This window comes from Spea bombifrons, chromosome 1 (genome assembly GCF_027358695.1).
Source record: "Spea bombifrons isolate aSpeBom1 chromosome 1, aSpeBom1.2.pri, whole genome shotgun sequence".
Classification (NCBI taxonomy): Eukaryota; Metazoa; Chordata; class Amphibia; order Anura; family Pelobatidae; genus Spea; species Spea bombifrons.
The window spans coordinates 97,970,156-97,994,561 of NC_071087.1; positions in this window are offsets into that span (position 1 = coordinate 97,970,156).

Here is a 24,406-nt window from a genome sequence, read left to right on the forward strand (position 1 = left end):
GTAGGTAAAGAATTGATAAACTTTGCGTCCTTATCTACATGTATCTGCCTAGAATTCCAAAAATACTTTGGAAAGTTTTCACTTTTGTGAATCCAGAGCAAAATTATTTTCAGACATGCCTGTAGTAGCTTAACTTCATTATATTTGAGATATATATTGTGCCGTTATACTGCATCAGGGAGATATGTGGAGATTATATGTATGGGTCCCTGGGTGGGACATTTAGAGAGCAGGGTGGACCAATGCTCCATCTCAAGTATTGCAACAGACTGAATTTCCAAGCCAGGAATGCTCAATGAATTTTTTTCTGGGATTTCATGAGGCCTGCAACAGGTCCAGGCCATGGACATTTCAACTCTCAGAAATCTCACAATTAGACTGTTGAGGGGAGATAAAGTTCCCCTATGCTCCCAGGGTAAGATAGATCCGTGAGCCAAGTGTAACACTACTTGCCTGGACCATTGTGTGTATGTTATCTGAGAAAGGTGTTCCAGAGATTGGCTTACCTGGGTCTGGCAGGGATAGGTTAGTAGACAGTTGGCTAGCAATGAGTAAGCAGAATTACGCTTCACTATCTTGAAGTCTGATGGACGAATCTGAGTTTGAGAGCGCTACCTTCCAGAATGCATAGTGAGTGTTTATTGTAAAGTTGGTCCAAGAGGGATAATGGTCTGGGGCTGTTTTCAGGGTTTCAGCTAGGTCCCTTCGTTTTAGTGAAGGCCAATGTTAATACTACAGCATACAAAGACATTTTAGACAATTGTATGCTTACAATGTTGTGTCACTTGTTTGGGGGATGCAGTTTTGGTGCCATTAAAAGCCGTTTTGGTGCTCATTGATGAGGTAAAGAGGGAGGGACTGTGAATAGGAGGGTATATATCAATGACTGATAAGTAGAAATAGCCAAAAAAAACAAGAGGTCGTCTCAATCATGGTAATGGCTTCGATTGATGAGTCCAATAAGCGTTTTCCTTACTTCTTTCACTCTGGCCGATCAGCGTTTGCAAGGGAAAGGGACAAGCATTAGATATATAAATCTGTATCTTATCTATATCATTTTCTTCTTTGTACAGCGCTGCGGAATCTGTTGGCGCTTTATAAATACAGTATAATAATAATAAATATAGATATTTTAACTTGTTAAATGCAGCAGTTACAGACTGGTGAGAATTGGAGTGTGAGACAGTGACGTGTAGGTTAGCAGAAGCTGAGATTGATGTTCATTGCTCACCTACAATACTGCAGGTTCATTACTAGCTTATTTTAGTACAGAACATTTACTGTTGTAAGGTGTATTGTAGAAGCTGCAGTGAGTACTGTATCAGACATTTTTCCACTGCTCCTGAGTAGAGTTTAGTTGATTAAGACAGTTGCCCATTTATGATACCACCCAAACCTGTAATCTTTCTATTATATCACCTATTATTCTTCACTGATAAATAAATATTGGTGACAGTAAATATTGATGACAATATAATATCTATAATATATAAACTATATTATATTCAGTCCTGCTCCATTAAATTTAGTCCTGCTCCATGGGGCTGCATGCATCTATCATCTGTCAGTGTCTGCCTGCCCAGACCCAGTGCCCTACTACTACTACTGCTGCTGCTGCACCTCTTTGACCGGCCTTACTCTGGGAACCTTTTGTAAATTTCTAGAATATTGTGGAAATTCACTCCTAATCCACAGGGCTGCCTGCGCCTTTCATCTGCCAGTTTCTGCCTGCCTAGGCCCAGTGCCCTACTACTAATAGAAAAAAAGAGATATGGTATCAAAATCTACATACATTAAACACATTTAACAAATTACTGAAGGGTTTAATTTTAAGGTTTATTTCAAAGAAGTAATGCTAGATCAAGAGGTCACAATGTAAAACTAGAGGGTCAGATGTAATTTAAAGAAGTTTTACTTTACTAAGGGGATGGTAGATAAATGGAACAGCAGAAGTGTCAGAGGTCAAAAAAAAAACACCAAGGACTGACTAATGTCTTTACATCTTAAAAAATGCAGTCAGATTTAATGTTTCTATGTGACTATAGCTCAGATGGTACTATGTATTAATGGTAAATTTACATGTGCTTATACGTATATTTGTATCAATACATTTGTAGAGTTAAACTACAGTTTTCAAGGGTAAAAAAGCAGGGAATGTTATACATAGATTGGGCACTAGAACATTAATCAAAGTGATAGCACAAGGCATAATTTACCAATAGATATTACATGGAATAATCCCTGCTATTAGATGGTCTATCACATAATTAGTGCATAGTTCTATAAAACAATGTTAGTATCTATGGTAAAAGAAATTGGCTTGAGAAATTATTTTGTAATATATGGCACATTTGGGAGCTGTTACACAGAAAATACATGCAGAGACACACATTTCTTAGCTCAGCTTGATGTAAGCCAATGTCTCTTTCATTTAAGTATTGTTTATTTATTTACAAAACTAATATATTTCAAAGCATGGTTTTAGAGTGAATTTTCTAGAATTCAAATGTAAGACATTTAGGGGCTTTCAGGGGACTGAAGAAAGAAACGGAGCTTTCATATGGCAGTAATAGTTTAATGAATTTAATTAAAGAAGATATCAAAAGTTTGACATTACAAATTTGTACATTCTGAAACATAAACTGCCCCCTTTCTTCCCTGTCGTTCTCATTCCCGAACTACAGCCCTCCAAAGTATTTTGCGCACAGATGGAACCATTATCTCCAATCACCAAAAAATGATTCAGAGATAATCTGGAGCCCTAATTATCATTCCGGTTTCACTCACCTTGTCTTATTTGGGGGAGAGGTAGTAAGACGCTACTTAACATAAACCATTGTGTTTTTTTGGGTGTGCTTGACAGAAGGTATATAGTTTTCTGGATCCCGCACTTGACTAAAAATGTTTGTTTTCCAGCGATAATGTGGCATAAAATTCTGGTGTAAAACCAACAAAAAATGCTTTTTTATTTACCACAATGGATAACATTCCTGAGCACAGTGGAGTAGAGTTAAATGTTTCCCTCTTAATCTATTTGCCATGTCTACATAGTATTTATAAATATGAAAAAAATGAGTAAGGATTGTATGTTAATTCGCACATGTTTAATATCTTAGACAATGATGCAATTAGTCAATTTAGAAATTATTCACCTTTTCTGTGATATTGTGACATGTTTTCATGGTTAGGCATCATAACATTTATAAGTACATAGTTGACATCATAATCAAGACAAATATTTTTTGTCTGATTGTGTTTATTGACATTAATATGCTCTGGTTATATACATTCATCATTTACCAGAAAGATAGAATGATGGATGGAGAGGAAATAATAATAATAATAGGCAATTAATATATAAAGGTGTGTCTGTGTATTGCTTACATTGTTGTAAAATCTAAGATAACATATTTAGCATTGCTGAAGGGGGAATAGATAGATAGATAGATAGATAGATAGATAGATAGATAGATAGATGATAGATAGATAGATAGATAGATAGATAGATAGATAGATAGATAGATAGAAATCTAAGGGGTAGTAGAAGCATTATTAAGCACTCGTCCACATCTACCAGACAAGCCAGAAGGCTTGTTTTTCCCCCAGAAATCCCATGGTATAGATAGATATAAAGATAGATCGATAGATAGATAGATAGATAGATAGATAGATAGATAGATAGATAGATATGTGCGTGTGTGTGTGTAAATTTCAATATTTAGCGCTTCAGTAATACAATTACAATGTCAATTTTCCTGAGTTAAAAAATCATCCTTTTCCTCCCACTGCTTATATAAATTTCACCTGTAGCTAGTTTCATGATAATGTTATCTTCTCTGGAGCATTTCAAATTAGAGTAACACATTGCCATTCCATTTAATTTCTTTCTTTAAAACGAAAAAAATAGGCCTCAACTGGTCAGTTAGATAACACAATTTCCTATATTGGTTATTTGCTTAAGGTTGCTAGGGGCTAATTTAAATCCCATGTTACTTATTTATGAATCTTCATGGGATTTCCTGCATTTAAAATTGGATCATGCAATACACTTTCAAAGTTATTTCTCTTTGTGTGAAGTTGACAAATATATTTCCAACTTTCTCTGACAAGCTAGGGAGGAAAACCAAACTGTGCAAAATGTTATTTGAATTTGAAGAAATAACATGTTTAGAAGGTTTTATTGTGTGATTACAGCTAATGTCATCCTGCAGAAAACTGTTAAAGGGAAATCTATTCCTCCAGTTTTCCATTGAACCATTTGAAATGAACAAGTGCCATTTTAATTTTAGAAGTTGTGTTTTGAGGTGTGGCTAAAAGATGTGGCTTCACTGACACATTTAAATTCTGTTTATTTAAATGTTTCAATGGTCTAAAGATAATGTTACAGAACATAGGTATAATAATAAAATAATTAGCCCAAAGCAAACTTAGGGCACAGTACCAAACTGAAACATATCTCTTCCATAAGAGTAGGCTCCAGTTTTTAGATAGGTAATGGGAAAAGCCCAGCAACAATATAATCATAAAACATGTTGAGAGTCTTTTCTGAACAACGGACAACCAGGGGGAGTATCAGAGAGAAAGAGAGAAGGAACAGAGGATAGGCAAGGAAAAGGGAGAAAATAATGCCCAACTATAGGTCATACAAAGAAATGGCAAACCAAGGAGACCAGATTTTTTGGAACAACCCATGGTTGCCACAAACAGCTTCCAAAACCAGATTCTTGACTACTTACCACTCTGGGTAGCCAGAGAAATTTCGAGAGTGGATCTTGTCCTCCTATAGCATCCTCAAGCTCTACCCATCTAGGATGCGTTTAGGAAATGTCCATTGTGAAGATCTGGGCAAATTGAGCAGCCAAAAGTACTTATGTAGGTCGGCCAGGCCAAGTCCGCCAAGGCTGGTTGGTATTTGCAAGATAGTCTTGCAAACTCTCGGCGGAGAAAAACCAGAAGTGTTTGATAGAGATATAACAGACAAGGCAACAGATTCATCTTAATGGAGCAAAGACGGCCAAGCCAGGAGATGGTAAGTTGCTGCCACCTCCAGAGGTCTTGGCTAAGGTTTGCCAAAAGAGGGGTATAGTTCAGGTCATAGAGGTCCTGGTAGTTCGCAGATAACTTCAGGATAAGGTAAGAAAGCTCATCTTAAGCTGCTTCATGGTAGGAACAGAAAGGTTGAGATTTATCAACATTTATCTTATAATCAGAAAGATCTTGGAACTGAGAAAGTTTAGAGAATAAGTTTGGGAGGAAGGTGCCATGGTCCGCACTACCAAACCAAGCCGTGACAGTCAATTCTAAGTCCAAAGACAGATTTGGATTATGAATATTTTAATAACAAAAAGACAAATGCTACACAGTGCCACAATTACAAAAAACAAGACATACAAAAGAAAAACAAAATAAGCCAACAGTTCTTAAAACAACAGGACTTAAACACAGGACCCTCACTCACAAGTTTCTTCAAAAAGCAGGCCTGTGGAAACTCCAGATGGTTTCTTACAATGTTGTTCCAAACAGAGTATATCTTTGAGGTCCCTGTATTGCCCCTAAATCAGACTCTTTTGCAAAGAAAACACCCCCCTGGCCACATGACCAATTATATTACACCTTTTCCAAGAATTGATTCACACCGACACCCAAACACACACACACCAGGACAGGCGCTGCCACACAAATCTCCAAACACACACACACCAGGACAGGCTCTGCCACACCAACACCCAAAGACACACACACCAGGACAGGCGCTGCCACACCAACACCAAAACACACACACAAGAACAGGCTCTGCTACACCGACACCAAAACACACACACCAGGACAGGCTCTGCAACACCGACAACCAAACACACACGCACCAGGACAGACTCTGCAACACAGGACAACCAAACACACACACACCAGGACAGGCTCTGCCACCCACATCCAGAAAGGCTAAGCTAAAACAATAAAAATATTTTCAACACAGCCAGCACTATGTGTACTTATGCCCCTAGCCTGCCCCTCCATTCAGTATTGATTTATGAGATGGCCCCAGCTGTTCCCCTTGTGTATTGATGCTACCAGCTCCACAAAGTGTAGCCAACCACCCACCACCCCTTAGTCTGGATTTATATGATACCCCAGCCTGCCCCTCTTGTCTATTGTTGCCCCTACCACCTTACGTCACCCAGCCACCTTTAGTATCATGTCATGTCATGTCATCATCATCATCATTCTTTTGGTTACTTTAGAATTTCTAGACTTGCCGCCTGCTCTTTGCTCTCCTCCACACGAAGAACTCTGTTGAACTCTGTGTGAGCCCGTCCCCTCGAGTGTCACGTTGCATCTCTAAGGGGCGGGGCGAAGAGCCTCACTGATGCATTAGGTGGCATGCCGTCTACAAGCCAGACACTTTAACTTTAAGTGGCCATGGGAGGTGGTCGTGGGACCCGAATCAGCCACATTGAATCTCCCTTTCCACCACATCCCAAAAGTGCTCTATTGGATTTAGATCTGGTGACTGTGGAGGCCATGGGAGTACAGTGAACTCATTGTCATGTTCAAGGAACCAGCTTGAGATGATGTGAGCTTTGTGACAGGGTGCATTATCCTGCCAGAAGTAGCTATCAGAAGATGGATAGACTCTGGTCATAAAGGGATGGACATGGTTAGCAACAATATGCAGGTAGGCTGTCATGTTTAAATGATGCTCAATTGGTACTAAGGGGATCAAAATGTGCCAAGTAAATGTCCCCCACACCATTACACCACCAGCCTGAACCATTGATACAAGGCAGGATGGATCCATGCTTTCATGTTGTTTACGCCAAAGTCTGACCCTGCCATCTGAACGTCGCAGCTGGAATCTAGACTCATCAGACTAGGTAGCATACACAGAAACAAATGTTGGAATACAGCACTCAGTTGTGAGTTGGTGCATGAGCCAGGGTACCACCAGGTCCTTCAATAAATCCAAAATAAAGAAGCAAAGGCTCACCACTCAAATGGTAAACTCACCTTACCATTTGAGTGCTGAGCCTCTGCTTCCTTATTTTGGATTCATCAGACCAGGTAACGCTCTTCCAATCTTCCATTGTCCAATTTTGAGCATGTGCGAGATGTAGCCTCCGTTTCCTGTTCTTAGCTGACAGTAGTGACACCCGGTATGGTCTTTTGCTGCTGTAGCCCATCTGCTTCAAGGTTTGACATGTTATGCATTCAGAGATGGTATTCTGCATTCTTGGTTGTCTGCCCATTCTCCTCTGACCTATGACATCAAAAGCATTTTCACTCACACAACTGCCGCACACTGGATATTTTCTCTTTTTCTGACTATTCTCTGTAAACCCTAGAGATGAATATACTCAGACCAACTTGTCTGGCATCTACAACCATGCCACATTTAAAGTCACTTAAATCCCCTTTCTTCCCCATTCTGATGCTCGTTTTGAATTTCAGTAAGATGTCGTGACCGCGTTTACATGGCTAAATGCATTGAATTGCTGCCATGTGATTGGCTGATTAGCTATTTGTATTAACAAGCAAATGAACAGGTGTACCTAAAAAGTGGCCAGTCAGTGTGTAGACAGCATATATTTTGGGTTGTTTGGGTTATTTTTGGGTTGTTGACTGTCAGTGCAAACCAGGCAAACCTATGCATGGATGGTATTACTGTACTTAGGAGATGTTGCTAAACACATATTTGGGTTTTGGAAGTGACATACCGTATACGAGGCGCTGTAAATTCATACCTGTAGTACAATGCGTGCAAAAACAACACAAAATAACAATCACAAAATTCAAAGGCTGGTGGTAGATTTAGTGCAAAAGATCATAATTTAAAATACCCCGGAGTGTGGTTTGATGCGGTACATGGAATTGGCCAGCTTCAAAGATGTCGCAAATTAGACATAGGGGCATGATAACAAGATTTGAAAAAAATAGTTTTGTAAGCTATATGTACTTATTGTCCTATAATTCACAAAAAAATAATAAAAAAATTAGCTATTTCTAAACACAGGACAAATATTAGAATTTATTTAGCATTTTGTTCAATTTTATAGTAAAGTGATAAGATCAAGATAATGGTATCTAAAGAAAGTCCTGAAGAAAACAATATATAACTGGTGTGTGTGCAATAAATGAGATGAAAAAAATTTACAGCTAAACAAGAACACCTCAAACATTTTTTAAACAGCCTCGGTCACCAAGGGTACAAAAATAAAAAAAACAGCCTGGTGCCTAAGGGGTTAAATAAGAAAGATGTGCATCAGAATAAAAAAAACACAAGAGACACCAAAGAGTAACACCTTTATAAAAATTGCAATCCTAGGATTTTCTCCTACTAATACTGTTACTCGCAAACAAATATTAGAAGGTACCTTTTTGCAAGCTGTATTTTTTCCTCAAATCTGGTGTGTTAGCGCCATAACTAAAAATATTTCTTCATGGCTATTTAGTAGGACGCAAATCAATTAATATATATAGGGGGTAGACAAATGCTGGGATTATACCACGGCACCTTGGACAGACAATTCCGTAGTCAGATTGCAAAAGAGTCCTTTGAGTCCTTTGGACATTATAAAGTTGGAAGGAAGTCAGATAATGTGTGATAAAAAAAATTACTGTTACAAAAGTAGGGCACAGGAGAAACTGTTTCTTTTGAGCTAATTGCTTATCATAATTGGAAAATTAACTTTTTTGGTCACAAGTTGTAAGTAATTATGGATATTTTTGTATTTTTTGCATTTTTGCATTTTTTTATGATAATGCCTATCATATCTGGTTAATTCCATTAACAACCCTTTTTTGCCATCTTTCCATGTGTTGCCGTTGTGCTCTTTTTGGAAAAGTGTATATGAAGATCCTATGCATCTATAATTTGCACAACTATCTAATTAAGCAATTTAGATTGAATATGCTAATGCAAAGTGAAAAAGTATAATTACAAAGGGACTTCAAGAGGATAATTGCAAATGGTAAACGGTGAATGAAATGCAATTCCTATTTTCTTTAATTACTTTATCCTGCCTTTTCTTAGTAAGAGATAAAGACTTTATTTAAACATTGGGCACTGACTCCATCACTTTATGAAATGCTTACACACAAGAAACCGATTTCATAGATTTCCAAGATTGGTTTGTTATTCACAAAGTAATGAGATTTAATTCACGCAAGGCCAGAAGAGAAGCATTCGCTTCCATTTTTATTGTAGTAATCTGATTTGTTTTTTTTAATTATCATTATGGATAAGATGAAAAGATACGGCATTTATCATTTACAGTCATGCTGATTTTAGCAAAAGCAAATGAACCTGCATAGTTAGCCATGTCAGAAATGTAAATATATTCACCTGTGATTAATGCTTAAAATCATATTTTAGATAAATGAAATCTAGCCATTAAAATCATCAAATGGGGCCACTTAAAAATGCAGCAAAATATTATTCATACAACCCCTTTTTTCATGGCATACTCCATGATATCTGTGTGTACCAACAGTTTCTCATTGCCAGCAAAAAGCCTTACTTAAATTTGTAAATGATCTTTATAGTGAACATTATAGTGAACATGTATAGCCATAGGCATAGCTGCTATAGTTTCTGGTAAAAACTTTCTGCCAGGATCCACTCAAGTCACTGATAAACAATTATACTATAACCAGTTGTATAATATGAATATAAGTTTGCCAGCTTGGCCATTTTTCCAGGACACGTATACATGTGCTACCCTGCAGTATGTGGGATGTATAATCTTCTTGTGATGGGAGTTGTTTTTCTATGGCTCCTTAGTGCTTGTGCAGCTGTTTTTTCCCCATTTTTCCCCCTTTTTCTCTGTTATCTTTCTCCTTTCTTTACAAGTTTCTTGGCATGCGGCCATAGTATTTGCATAGCGTCTGCACACAGCTTGCTGGATCTCAGGCCACTGTCCATTCAGTTAAGTATGTACTGCCATTGTCCCGGTTCTGAAAGTAATAAAAAGACCTGTTGCTCGGTTATTAATTTGAAGCTCTACTGGAACGTGGATCCATGTTGTCGTGTCCAGCTGTCCTAATTGTATTAGGAAAGCTTGAACAATATTGTTCGTAGCAGACATATTTAAAGTCAGGGATGTACATTGCACCTCAAGGTGCAGCTGAAATGGAATGAACATTTGCCCAACTATTTGGAAACTATTTAGATGGTAGTGACATATTCTGGGCCAGGCCTATTAGACAGCAGATCCACCACTGGACAGCCTCACTAGGGGCTGTTCCCCTTTGAAATAGGCACAGTTTCCTGGAAAGGCCTCTGTAGTATTTTTCAGGCGAACTACAGTGCTTCAGTATAATGTCATTTATCAGCATGCTAGAGGAAGAAGACATGCAGCAAAGGGGAGGAAGTCTTCCACAGCTTGTTAGGTCTAAAGGGGCAAATGGGAATGGTACCCAGGGCCAAGCATAGGGCAGCAACCCCCATATATACAACCAGTGGCAGGCTGCCCCCCAGACATGCGGATGAAGAGAGAATATAGAAGATGTAGAGGCAAAAGTAGTCGGCAGAAGCCGAACTGGTCAGCAGAGAAGGTAGGGAAACATTAAGAGAGCATGAGACAGAAAGAGTGGACAAGAATGAGTGCCCATGAATTTCAGGGGGTTTGGCCTTGAATTGCACAATTTAGAAAAAATGGTAAATTTGCAATTGGCACAAATCCAAATGCACAAGTCTAGTATGTATATTAGAATGACAATGTTTGTATAAGTGTGCGTGTTAATATGAATGTGTAAGTGTATGTGAACATTAATGAGTATGTGTGTTTGTGTACTAGCATGGGTGTTTATGTGTAAGTGATTATGTGTTAACATGTATGTGTATGTCTAAGTGTTTGTGTGTGAGCATGATTGTGTATTTGTGAGCATATGTGTGTATCTGCAGGTGTTTGTATGTTAGCATGAATGTATGTGTATAAGTGGTGTGTAAGGGAGTGTGTGCTAGCATGTTTGTGTGTACATATGTGTGCCAGTGCGTATGTTGGGGTGGTGAGGGGTCAATGGAGCCTATTGGCTTTTTTTTGCCCTCGCGGGCCAGAAGGTGCTGGTTCTCCCTTGAACATGACACTGTCAGATATACAATAGCTTTGGTTTTACACATTGTTTTAGCACACATCTCACCATGAATGTTGCATTTATTTTATGTAAGCTATTACTATCACTTAAAGTTCATGAACCATGAAATATGACTTATGCATCATAATTTATAAGGTGCCAGAGGAAGGAAATTACAAGAAGTTCCCTTTTGCCAGCATTTTGTTTTTTTTTTGTTTTATTTAACAAAGGATTTACCTAATGCAGCAAACCCATTAAGTTCAGTTATCAAGACTGACCTTCATACTTTTGATGGATGTACAATGGTGCTAAGATTCCTGCCAACTCACATGCCAATTTGACACTTGTCTTCTTTCTATTCCTTAGGCATATTGTCCTCACATATTGATCATCCTTATTAGACAGCTTTTTGGGTCTTCCAAAGCTGGGTTTATCAATTACAAATGATGGTTCCTTGTAAATGTTGATTAGGTTTTGACAACCAGACCTTCAACGTTGCCAGATGATATATTTCAGTCAAGGTTTAACTTCTGAATTATTAAGTATTTATAAATCATCAGCATGTCCAGAGAATTGTGTAATGCCCTTAATGCTGCAAATCATTAATATAGTGATTTTGTAGTGATGTTTAAAACATTAGAATCCAAAATAATCACACAGACACACTTGCCAGCCTCCTACCTTACCTCCTCGCCGTCACCGATGAAGCTGTTACTATTTTCTTCCCCACTATGGCTAAAAATCTATATTTCTAGTTTTAAAATGGGCTCCAGATTTATAGATCTGTACCCCATTTGTATAAAGAAATAGATCTAACTTATAACTTTATATTTAAGTACCACAGTCTTAAATCTATCAACTTGAAATATCTTACATTGGCATTTAAAGGATCCATCAAATAATCACAACAAACTAAGAACATGTGAGCTTACATATATGTGTAAGAAAATGACTAACTCTTGCTGACGTATAACATGTTTTTAGAATACCCTTGCTTTTGCACATGTGATAAAACATTTTTGCAATCCCTGCGAAAAATCTGAAACACAGTTTAGCTTTAATGCAGCCAATGTCTTTTAACTAATTGGAAATGTAAGTTACAGAGTGTTAGACGTATGATTGTTTTAGCCTTTACCCATCTTGAGAGTTTTTTAGTATCCTGTTGATATGGTAGCTATTAAATTAGTTCAGGCAGCAGGTGGGCAGTAAAACTAATAGAAATCAACAGCTGATCTCAGTATAATGTTGATCTCGTAATAGAACATGAGATATTTCATCCTAGTAAGTATCAGTTCAGCCAAAAGGTACCATACTATTTCAAAAAGCAAATACCTTAGCAAAAATCTTTATGAAGAAATGTAAATGTCACCATGCAATCCTTGTGTAGATGCAATGCCAATATTATTTTGAGACATAATTTATGAAATTACTACTAGTATTTCAATCTTGCTCAGATTATTACAAGTGACATTATAATGAAGACAACAAGACTGTCATTGCAATCTTTATCTTAACATTTGTTTATTGCTTCCAATTAGAATGTGAGGCAGGACACTTAGGTTAAAATAATAGATTCATTACCTTATACCTAACTTAGGCTAGGTTTCCACTTGGGTTTTTGTCCGGCGTTTTTTTCTTGATGAAAAACGCCAGGAAAAACGCCAAGAAAACTGCCACTGCATTTACCTGCGTTTTGGCGTTTTTTCTGGAGTTTTTTCTGGCGTTTTAGCCTTTCTGTGGAAATTGCTTTTTTTGACCTTAGGCAGTTTTTCCAGCCTTTACAAGTTAGAAGTTTCACCCAGCTAAAAGGGATTAGGATAAATGGCAAGTATCTGCCCTCTCCTGATGTCATTTACTTGGTAGACCCTTTTGTCTCTTTTCTGTGGTTTGTAAGGCATGCTTTATTTCGAATGTCTGCTCCTCTGGGAAGATTGGCCCCAAATGATGGTGCAAATTGTTTGCTGTTGCTTTTGGCACGCAGGATCCGGTCGCGTATGTTTGTTTGTAATGGCATGTTTGTTCCAAATGGTGTAAAATTCAATATGAACCAGTCCAGGACTTTGTTTTGTGTGAAACTGTTTGTTTTCAGCCTATTTCTCGTAGGACACACAGATACTGGGTCCATCCTCTGCATTGTAACTGTGGAAAAAACACCATAAAAAACGCCAAGGCAATAAACCCACATGGCTTTTTCATGGCGTTTTTTCTCTCCCATAGACTTCTATTGGAGAAAAAAAGCCAAGATTTCTTGCAAAAAACGCCAGAGTGTCAACATGCTGCAGTTTTGAAAAACTGCCACAGAGCCCAAAAAAGCAGAAAAACGCCAAAGAGGACTGAAAAAACGCCAGACAGAAAAACGCCAAGTGGAAATGGCATTTTGCGATTTCCTGTTGAATTACAGCTAACATCTGGCTGCAGCCGTTTTTCACAAAAAAACGCCAGGTGGCGCTATTGGCGTTTTTATAGGCGTTTTTAGCAAAAAAAACCCAAATGGAAACCAAGCCTTACACCTATCTTTTCTTGTATGTGTCTGACATTAGTGCTTAAAATAATATATCGTATTTGCCCGATTATAAGACAAGGTTTTTTCAGAGCAAATAGGGGGGTATAAGGTATATCTGGGGGCAGATGTGCCTAACTAGGGGCAGGTTGGCAAATAAAAGGAAATTAAAAAAAAAACATTTTTTTCTCAATCATAGTTTCTATTAAATATGAAAGAATATAGTTTACATGTGAATTAATATTCATTAGTAAAACTTTTTTCTTATAGGGTAGTCTTATATTCATGCATATTCTTTTTTTCCTAAATGAATATTCATGATTATTCTTATTAACAGTATATACATATATTTACAAAATAAAATTGTCTGTATAGATCGATGTATGGATACTTGATTATCCATTAAATAGTAGGGGTAATTTTTACAATGTAATATCATTGCTATAGTTCTTTAAAAAGTGCAGGCCACAATAGCTGGTTATTTTGAAAGCCCTGAAGGCTGAAGGCTAACTTGAATTGCTTTTCTGTAGTTTGCAAAGGTTGTTTTTTTTCCATTTCATTTTAATGGTTAACCTAAAATACTGGAGGTTCACACATGAAGCTAACCCCTGGTAAATTCCCAAAGGAACAGAATTTGCCATCTTGGGTTATCTGTCTTGAGTGATCTGTTAAATCAATAAATATGACCTATAATTTTCAAAAGGAATATTATACCCTTAACTAAGATGTAATGTATTTTGAGTTATTTCTAAAAGAAAAATATATTGCTGTGTAATATGAACAATGCAGCAACTTTGGAAAAACTCCAAAATGTAACCTACGGTGTGAGTCATGTCTACTCAAATGTTTTTTTCCAAGTTACGTCGTGACCATCAATATATCTAAGGAACAAGTTTTAATTCATATTTGTAGAATATAAAAAATACTGAGAAGCTTATCACCTGGGCAGTGGATTTTACAGTTAGAGATTGTGAAGAGATGGTTTATATAACACTTACAGTACAAAACATATATTAATATTTTTACTTTAAAACATTCTTAAAATAAATAAGAACAGTGTCTTCGCTAAACGTCTAGCAGGTACTAGTACACACCCTAAGTAGTAATACTGAACAAAGAAACCAAAGTGAATGCCCAAATTTGCTTAACATGGGGGTTAAACTATTGAAGCTGTTTTACGTAGAATATTACTGCATCCTTCTGCTTAACACTGCAGCCAAACTCAACCAAGTCATACAGCTCATGCTGCCATTTTTTATTGTAGTAATCCTTCTCTATACCTGTATAAACTACTTTATAGAAAATCTATAACAATCTATATAACGTCATACATTTTGTGGTTAAAAAAACGTGTTAATGTTATATGTTATTTTTATATCCTCAATGACACAGCCATGTGAAAAAGTATTTGCCCCTTCTTGATATCTTCTATTGTGGCATATTTGTCACACCTAAATGTTTTTGATCAAACTAGTTTTGATATTAAAGAAAAATGCAGGGTTTCAATGATTATTTCATGTATAGAAACAAAAGACATATTCAACCCTACCTAGCCCTACGTGAATAAGAACCCCCCCAGTTACTAAATCAACCAATTAATCAAATGTAATATATAACTGGGCTCAATATCCATAGAAAACCCCAGACATGATTACTGCCAGTAAACATCATTTAAATAGAACCTGTCTTGCTAAGTTACACAGCCTAAAAGTTATCAAGAACAGAACAAATGAGAAACAAAGTCATTGATATATATCAGTCTGGAAAGGGTTACAAAGCCATGTATAAGGCTCTGGAACTCCAGCATACCATATTTTATGGACTGAGTCAAAAGTTTTTTTGGGGAGACATGGGTCCCATTAAATCTGGGCTTCAGCTTTCCAACATAGCATTCCACAAAACAACATCATACCAATGGTCACAGGTAGAGTGATGGTCTGCAGCTGCTTGTCTAACAGGACCTAGGCAACTTGCCATAATTGATGGAACTATGAATTCTGCTCTTGTACCAGAATACCATGAAGGAGATCGCCTGGCTATTAGTTCGTGACTTAAAGCTCAAGGATCATTGTCCTGGGTTATGCAGCAGTACAATGATCTGAAGCATACAATCAAGTCCACTTGAGGTTCAAAATAAACAAAATGAATGTTTTGGAGTGGCCTAGTTCTAGTCCTGACATTAATCCGATTGAGCTACTGTGGCATGACCTTAAAAAGGCAGTTTGTGCTTAAAAATCCTTCCAATATTCTAGTAGTTAAAATTAAGAGTAGGTATGTCAAGTTAAAACCTACCAATGTGTGCAAATTATCTATTAACTATTACTGAGTTCATAACTTTGTTCTGTTTATTATTGTTCTTATTCAGTGTTACACTAAGGCAGAAGAAATACATTTATTTTACCATTGTAGTCATGAGCCAGAAGATGTGTTAGAGTCTACGGGATGAATGAGCAAAAATTCTCACAGAAGCGGTACCAACTACATATTAATGTCAATGTATTTAGAATGCAATGTTATAAAGATATTTGTTGGTGTAATGGTCTGGTGTCCCAATACTTTTGTCCATATAGTGTAGATCTACAGCAATACAGCACCAAAGTGCTACTCTAGCTGCCACCTCTAAAAATGCTATGATACCACACTATGATTTGTACTTGATCATCAGCTTCCTTCATCTTGCAGTGTTGTTGTTTTTTTTTTTTTTTAAAGAAAGGAAGCCCAATGACAAAGTGATTTTTAATGTATCTGTTCTTGATTCACTGTACTAGGTAATCCATGTGTACAATTTTCCCCTCTTTAGAGTCTGTTTTCCCCCTTAAGGTTATGTGAAAGCATGGAAATTGCTGAAAGGTTCAAGAGGACCGAAGGGGCAGCTACAAAGTATAGAAAAATACAGTAATGAAAATAGCTCTCTCTTTGTTCTTTTGTTCTCTTTGACACAGCCTATCATACAATCCCTTTTGTGTGTAGTACGCCTTGGTTTATTTTAGGATCACTATTCTGTAGTTATGTAACGGCTTATAAGCTTCATAGGTTTAGGGTTGCTCCGAAGGAAAAAAATATTTTGACCAAATAATGCTTCTTGGCTTATGCATCAAAGTCTCACCTTTACTTTAAGCACTTGTTGGTTAGACAACTATGTTATCAGTAGGGTGACCATATTTCGTAACTGCCAATCAGGGACACTTACTTTGCATTGCATTGAATTTACACAATCACTGGCTACATAAAAAGGTCATGTTAGACATCTCTTTTTTATTCTTTCTTAATGTATAAGTAAAACATATATTGGTGCAAATATATTCTTGAAAATAAAATACTAACAATACAATAAATTATAAATATAATCTCTCTTCCAATTGCCAACATTGTTTAAAAAAACAGGATCCTATTTCCAACCGTGTACCAAGAAACTCCTTCCCATTGCCAACCTTGTCCCCTAACAGCTATCCAGTACTAACTGTAACAAAAAAAAAAAAACAGATTTCCAATGTCAACACATATTTCCTTACAGCTTCCCATTGCAACCTTGTCCCAAAAACAGCTTCCCAGTGCCAACTGTCCCCAGTTTGGTAGCTTACCTGGCTGAGCTTCTGTCACGGATCCGGCTCCCGGCATTGGCGGGCAGACTGCAGCTCGCAGATGTCGGGTCCCCGATACTCCGGCACCCGGCACCGGCAGGCGGATCACCACTCGCGGACGCCACGTTCCAGATCCCTCGGTTCCCGGTACCGGAGGACGGACTGCTGTCCGCGGTAGCCAGAAGCCCAAGACCCCTTCCCGGAGCTCCGTTGCCGGCAGTCAAAGAATCTGCTGCCGGCACGGGACTCAAGTGGTTGAGTCTGGGGATTCCCCTGCCAGCATGCTTACCTCCTCTTCTGGCGGCGACTGCAGGAACTCTGGGGGCGTGGCTGGTATCGGGGTGGTGATGGACGGCTGAGGGCTCGGTCGTGACGTCACCTTGGAGGCGGGGTTTCTGATTGGCGCCGGCTTTAAAAAGCCGGAAATCCGTTTCTCCTGCGCCCTGTTGTGGTCCTTTACTTCCTTTGTTGCTGTGCTCCTGATCTTCGTTAATATTGACCCTTTGCCTGCCTGACTACTCTTTGGATTTTGATTCTGTACCTCTGCCCGGTGATTGTGAGTTTTAAAAATTACAGCTGTCCAGGTTGGTGCAGGGTATACTGCATGAAGTAATCATATCAAAATAGCTTGACATATTTCAGTTTATTATTATAATGCAAATATAACATAAAAATGTAAAAATTGTAATGATTATTTTGTATGTGCACTGTTCATGGTTTAAGTAGGGTGCTTACCATTTCTGGAAAATTATTGAAACCAAAGTGATATAGAAATAAGCATTATACCTTTGGACCTGTTACATACCTACATACGCGCTCCTCTTCCCTGCCTTTTTTCTTGAGACCCCATCCTCCTCACAGCAACCACCGTGCAGAAAAGGGAGACCTTCCTCCACCTGGCAACTGCTCCAGCAGCAGCCAGTGCAGAGAAGAGGGAGACCATCTTCCACTTCATGACCGCCACAACAGCAGCCTCTATGGAGAAGGGGGAGACCCCCCTCCACCTCTCAGCCACCACAGCAGCGGCCACATCCGAGGAGGGGGAGACCCTCCTCCATGATTCTGTGCATGCGAACTGTGAACTACAGGGCTTTATAATTGGAGATTACGCCACACACAAGGTGGCCACAGATCCTGACACCGGAAGTGATGTCTTGACTGATTTTGGCGCCAAACGGAATGCCACATCTCTTCCTTCCTGTCCCTATTTAGACCTCCCAGTTTCCTATGATCCTTGTCCTCTGATGTTCGCCTATGCTTATAGTGCTAGCCCTCAGTGCATGTAAAGAAACAAAGTGTTCAGAATGCTTTTGGAAAACAAAGAATTAAGACATAAATATAGTAGCTCAGCTGAGAACTGACTGGATTTAAGTATATTAAATGTTAGCTTGCGAGTGCCATTACAAAGGAAAGTGTCAGGTGGGTTTCCCCTGGACGAGGGAACCAACAGCCCTAGACACTGTGAGCAAGAAGGTCCTGGTCTGGACTTACCTTGACACAAAAGATTCCCAAGGGAAAATATACATTTTCACCAAGAATTGCTTTCCTCTAGCATGGCCCTGTATGCAGCACTAATTTGATTTGCTGAGGGAGATTTTTCATCTGTAATGGTAGAAGGGAGCTAGAATTTGTAAATTTACTGAGCATGAATTCTCCCGGTCAGGTTACTGTCCATTGTCATCTGAGAATTTTCCCATCAGTAATTGGCAGGCCCACTGAAAATCTCACAAGCCTGTGCTGGAGCTGGCTGGCAGTATGTATACTGTTTATGTATATTGGAAGGTGAGTTATGAATCCCTCCATACATTTGTGAGGAAAAAACATTAATTTAAAGGGGACAGATCGTTATCATATGCATTAAACAGTCATAGGATGGCTGGCTTGTTCCTTTATGTAATCCTATTTTTTCTAGAGCCCTCCCTAACTATCTACTTCAGCTCACTTTGAGAACTAGTGAAATTCTGGAAATAAAGTAAAAGGCAATTACTTGATATTTTTCATAGTTTTTAAAGTTAGGTATTTCACTGACTTTTATTTCATTTTATCATTTTTTTAATATCCATTCATCATAAGAAAGAGGTAAAATTAAACTGCTGCTTTAATTACCTGACCTATCCATGCCCTCCAATGAAATGAAATGTCAGACATTTCAAAATTTATCAAGCCAAGCACATAAAACCAAAGTGCCACAATGCATGAATTAAAACAAAATACTGTTGTGATACAACATTTTACTTCCGACGGCCCTGTTATGTATTATCATTGCAGCTTCACAGTTGACAGGAGGGGCAACAATACTGCATATTTGAAAAATGTTCTGCTGCGTTTTAAATAGAAGTAGCAGAAAACTTCAGAAAAGCTGTTGAAGGAAGCAAAATATGCAAATCAAAACCAATATTATGTCTGTTGTGGAATCTTTTTTTAATTTTGAGTTGAACGAAGAAAGATTTAGGGACATCATGATAGATTGGGTGCAATGCAATAATCAAACTAAGTTTGTATCACTTTGGAGGCAATTTGTCTTTTCTGCCTCAAGCGTTAACATGCTTCAGCTGTAATAATGGATTTATGCAGTTTTACAAAATCGTATTCTTTGAATTTAAGTATTTAAAAATGTTAAGTCTTTTAATCAGCAGCTTCAGGCATTTGACAGATTTGAAGATTAATTGAATTGAAGGCCAGAAAACATTGCTAAACATAAATGCATATATGAAAATTGAGGTTTTTAATTTTGAAGCAGATTTTGTTTAAAACATTTATTCAAACGTAATGAATGCCGGCCAGACTGGATTGAAGAAAGACCTTACATGCTACTTTTAGTAAGCCATAAACAACAGCCCCAGCATCTACTGGTCACTGTGAGTTGACTACCAAAAATGGGTGCATCCAATCTTCATGTTTTGGTGCCTCTTATAATATCTTTTAGGAAATTCTTCTTGGATTTGGGAAAATATTAATAGCACGAAACTAATTTTTAGATTTCGTTTCCCAGACTAGTATCATTGAAGCATAGAACAGAGTAGACCTTATTATTCCCTCTGCATTAGCTCATGTGGATTAATCAAAATCATAAAATAATACATGATTACATAATATACAAAGATTCAGCGGTTTCGCTAAAACTAGGACTCTAATGTTGAGAAATTAAGGAGCACATTTGAAGGTTGAACATGAAATTGGTGAGTAGGCATAAACATAATTCTGCAGAGTAACAGTTCTGAAATTACAGAATCAGATGCCAGTGTTAAAAGAGATCATCTTAGTTATAGTTGAACACAATGTTCTTTGCAGCCCCTACCTGTGAGGTAGACACAAAACATGCTCTAGTTCGACCTAAATTCTAAGTAGAATTTATTTTGACCTCAATTTATGCTTTCAAGAAGATCCACTTGTGTGGGTTATAGCAAAGCAGTGTCAAAATAATATAGACCAAGTGGCAGACCAAAATGCAAAGAATATGTTTAAATAATAAAGCAAAAGAGGTGGAATAACACTCCCACCTGTGCCTAACAGGTTAAATTACAGACACATTTAATGGAAGGGAGCTGCATTGAAAAAAATACATAACACTATCACTAAATAGTAAAAAATATAATTGTGAAGGCGTATAAAGCACTTACATGGATACATAGGCAAACACGAGAGTGACAAGAAAGCGGACACTGTAAGCGAGATGCAACATTTCTACCAAACGGGTCTAAGATCCCCATTTATAAACTCCCTTCCATTAGAGTTATAGCAAAGCAGTATCATGTGTATGAGACTTGGGTTTCTCTGTGACTAGGGGGTGGGAGTGACAATAGGAACACAAAATACAACCCAAATTGCCTTCATTATCTATAGTATCCACAATTTTATCTAAATACAATATCACAGGACAGGCTTTTCTAGCTTTCCATTGGTTACTTTAAAACTAGCCTTAGAAAGTCTTTGAAGCAGTATAACCTTCTCTATATCCTCTCCCTTTCTATCTTTGCTCTTGGCTTGCACAGCTGAACTGGCAGCTCATCGCCACCTCCATTTTGCATACTTTCTCCTGGCCCTCTAGTTTAGTTGCATTTATTGGCATTTTCTATGGTACCACCTCATTAACAAACTCCCCTAACTTGAACCTCTCACTGGGGCATGAGCATACCCTACTTTGCATCAGGTATGGATATTCCTAGATGCAGTGGCCTGACATACCTGATGGAACGGGCTCTGTAGGTAAAGCTGAAAGTCAACATAAAATTTACGGTGACTATATTTCCATACCAACATATTGGATTCCAAATTCCACACTGCTTGAGGTGTTCCAAAAATCATGCACTTCTCATTGACTGAGAAATCTAATCTAATAAAATACATACCATATCTCAAATATCTGTAAGCATAACATAAACTATGAAGTTTCCTTAAATGGCCTTTCAAACCCTTTAATGCAAACTGTAGTGCTCAATTGAAACCGTTACATCTGTCATACATGTAATTCAAATTTACCATAAAATTAGATTTTCATTCTTCAGGTCTTCATTCTATTCTGGTTTTCATTACCTGCCTCTATACTAATGTTTTATTGTTATACGATGATTCGCCAGCAATAAAAAAAGTTTAGGAAATATTGTCGATAGTGTGAATATTTAGATGTTTTCCCAGACTTTTCACGGCCAGAAACTAATCAGAAAGCTCACTTACTAAACAGAATGCCTGGTGCGATACAGTAATTCACATTTTATTCCTGTGAGGAGCAAAATGCATTAATAGTATATTTGAGTTATAATGATGCCTCTTTCATTTTTAACACACCATTGCACAGATATTGAATTCATCCATTGCTATAATAGACCTGAGATCCTTCGAGCTTTATTTTTTAATAAATAAATAGTAATGTTGTAGGCACTATGTAGAGTTGATGCACATTTAATCATCGTGAACAGGCAGCTGTCTTTACAACTAATTGATAATACTTCTCTAGTGCTTTGTTGTTGTTTTTTCTTTTTAAATTAGACTATACATACTATTATTTTAATCTAAAAAAAAAAAACCCTGTATATGTGTGTGTAAAATCTCTGCTCTAACTTAAACAAGATTCCACTCACCTTGATGGTTGTATGTTTTCTTGTACATCTGTGAAATAATTAATCTTCACTTATTCTAGTGGAGGTTTTGGTTGCACAAATATTATTTGTGAAATAAAAGATCCCCGTTTCCCCTGTCTTTTATTGTAGGTAAGGTAAAGGTAAACTCACTATTTCAAAAAAGATCTGTTGGTTGAGTCAAAACTACAATGGCTACCATGAGAATTTAGTCTAAGGCTGAGATTTAAAAAAAACTACTTCAATAATAAAAGTAACACAGTGACAAATTTACCAAGCTGGAACAAAAAGAAAGCCAAAATTATTTATACAAGGGATATTTATGTAAATTATTATTTATCAACTTCATGCCTTGCCCTCTATTAGACATTCTGATTAATTGTTAATTCCCAGTGCACACAGGGTTTAGTGGGGAGATAACACCTACTTCTAAAAAACAGAATTATCTGTTAAATAAAATTGTCCAACTACATTGAAAAAGTATATTGTTGTGACTTGATACTAAGTAAAGCTATGGGTGGCCTGAGGGTACCAACATTCACTTTTGATCAATAATCTGTGGGGTTGTATGTTGGGCAACCATTTCAGTTGATCTCAACCACACTAAATTGGACAAGTTTTAACATTATGGTAGACAAAAATGACAACAATGGCAGAGTCCATCATTATATTTAGGTTTGAGGTCCTTAGTCCATGCCAGAACACGAGGGAGTTGGGGCAGGACGAATAGAAGCCCTGTTTTTTCAATAAGATTGTCGCTATCTAGCATTTCTTATAATTCTCCTGTTACATTCGGAGTTGTTTAACAGCTCACATGGTAGTAAATACTAAAATTGGTAATCACCAGGTTTCAAATTAATTGAAAACAGATCTATTAAGAACTGAGTGATATCAGTGGCTCATGGTGAAAAATATAAGTTGTTTTTATCCCTATATATCAGCTACTAACAAAAAATCACAATAACAAAGGTGGTGCCACAGTCATTTGATATGTCTAGCATTCAATAATAACCAGGTAATTGCCCTATAGTATAAAGAAAAAGCACCAGGAATCAGCAGTTATCAACAAGAGACTGCAAACATTAGGGTAGACTTACTGTGGAAGCCTGAGCAGGAGGGGGGTGTTCAAGGGTTTAATCTGGGATAGCCCAGTTATTAGTGGTCTTCTAAGACATTATTGAGAAAACAAAAGAATCTTATAGATATGCTGGAATTTAATATATTTCTTCTTCCAAATACATTGGACTTATAGCTGTATGACTATATAATCACTGAACAACTATATTATCACTGTAATTTTGGTTGTGTCTTTTAACATTATTGACATGTTTCTGGCATCCATAGTATCTGAAGTTATCATGTACATTCTTCTAATTGATAAATGTGTTAGAGCTAGGCCCTCCTCACTTTCTCTTTCTATAAACATAAATTGTAATGTGATGGACTACTTGTCACAGCCTGTTTACCCATTGTACATCATTGCTAAATATGATAGTGCTATATAAATAATTAATAAATAATAACATGAATTCATTTTGACAGGGATTGTTATGGTGAACGTGTGGTTCGTTCATGAATATCATAACCAGAGAACATGCTGCACTGATGTATCTAGCCAATAAAGTGATGGCTCATTTGAAAAATGTATACATAAATAAGCATGGTTTATTAACAACAATATTCACATTTATCATTGATTTGAAGTTTGGTTTGTATCGCATATTGTTATTTTTATTTTCCAAAATAATTTAATAGAAATGATTTGGTGAAGCCAGTTAGTATTGCACACGTTGGCTTCAACAGATATAGGACTTGCATTATGATTAGCCTGCATATGATATGGTTAAGGGAGCTTATATTTAAACTAGCTCCATCAGACCAAAGAGGATAAAAGTTCAAGCACCCTTGTGATTCTTGGCAGATCAGTCTTATTATGATGAAGACAGTTATGATGAGTGTGATTCAGCACAGAAGCTACCAAAAACTACTCCAGCAGACACAATTTACATCCTATTCATTTCTCCCGCAACTAAATGGCAATCTAATTGCATAAAACAACCAATTTTGCTCAATAAAGTTTAATTAAAATCATCTAAAATCCAAGATAATGATATTGTTGTAACAAAGACATACTCAGAATGAAACATAATTTAACTTGACTTCATTTTCTATTAACAAAA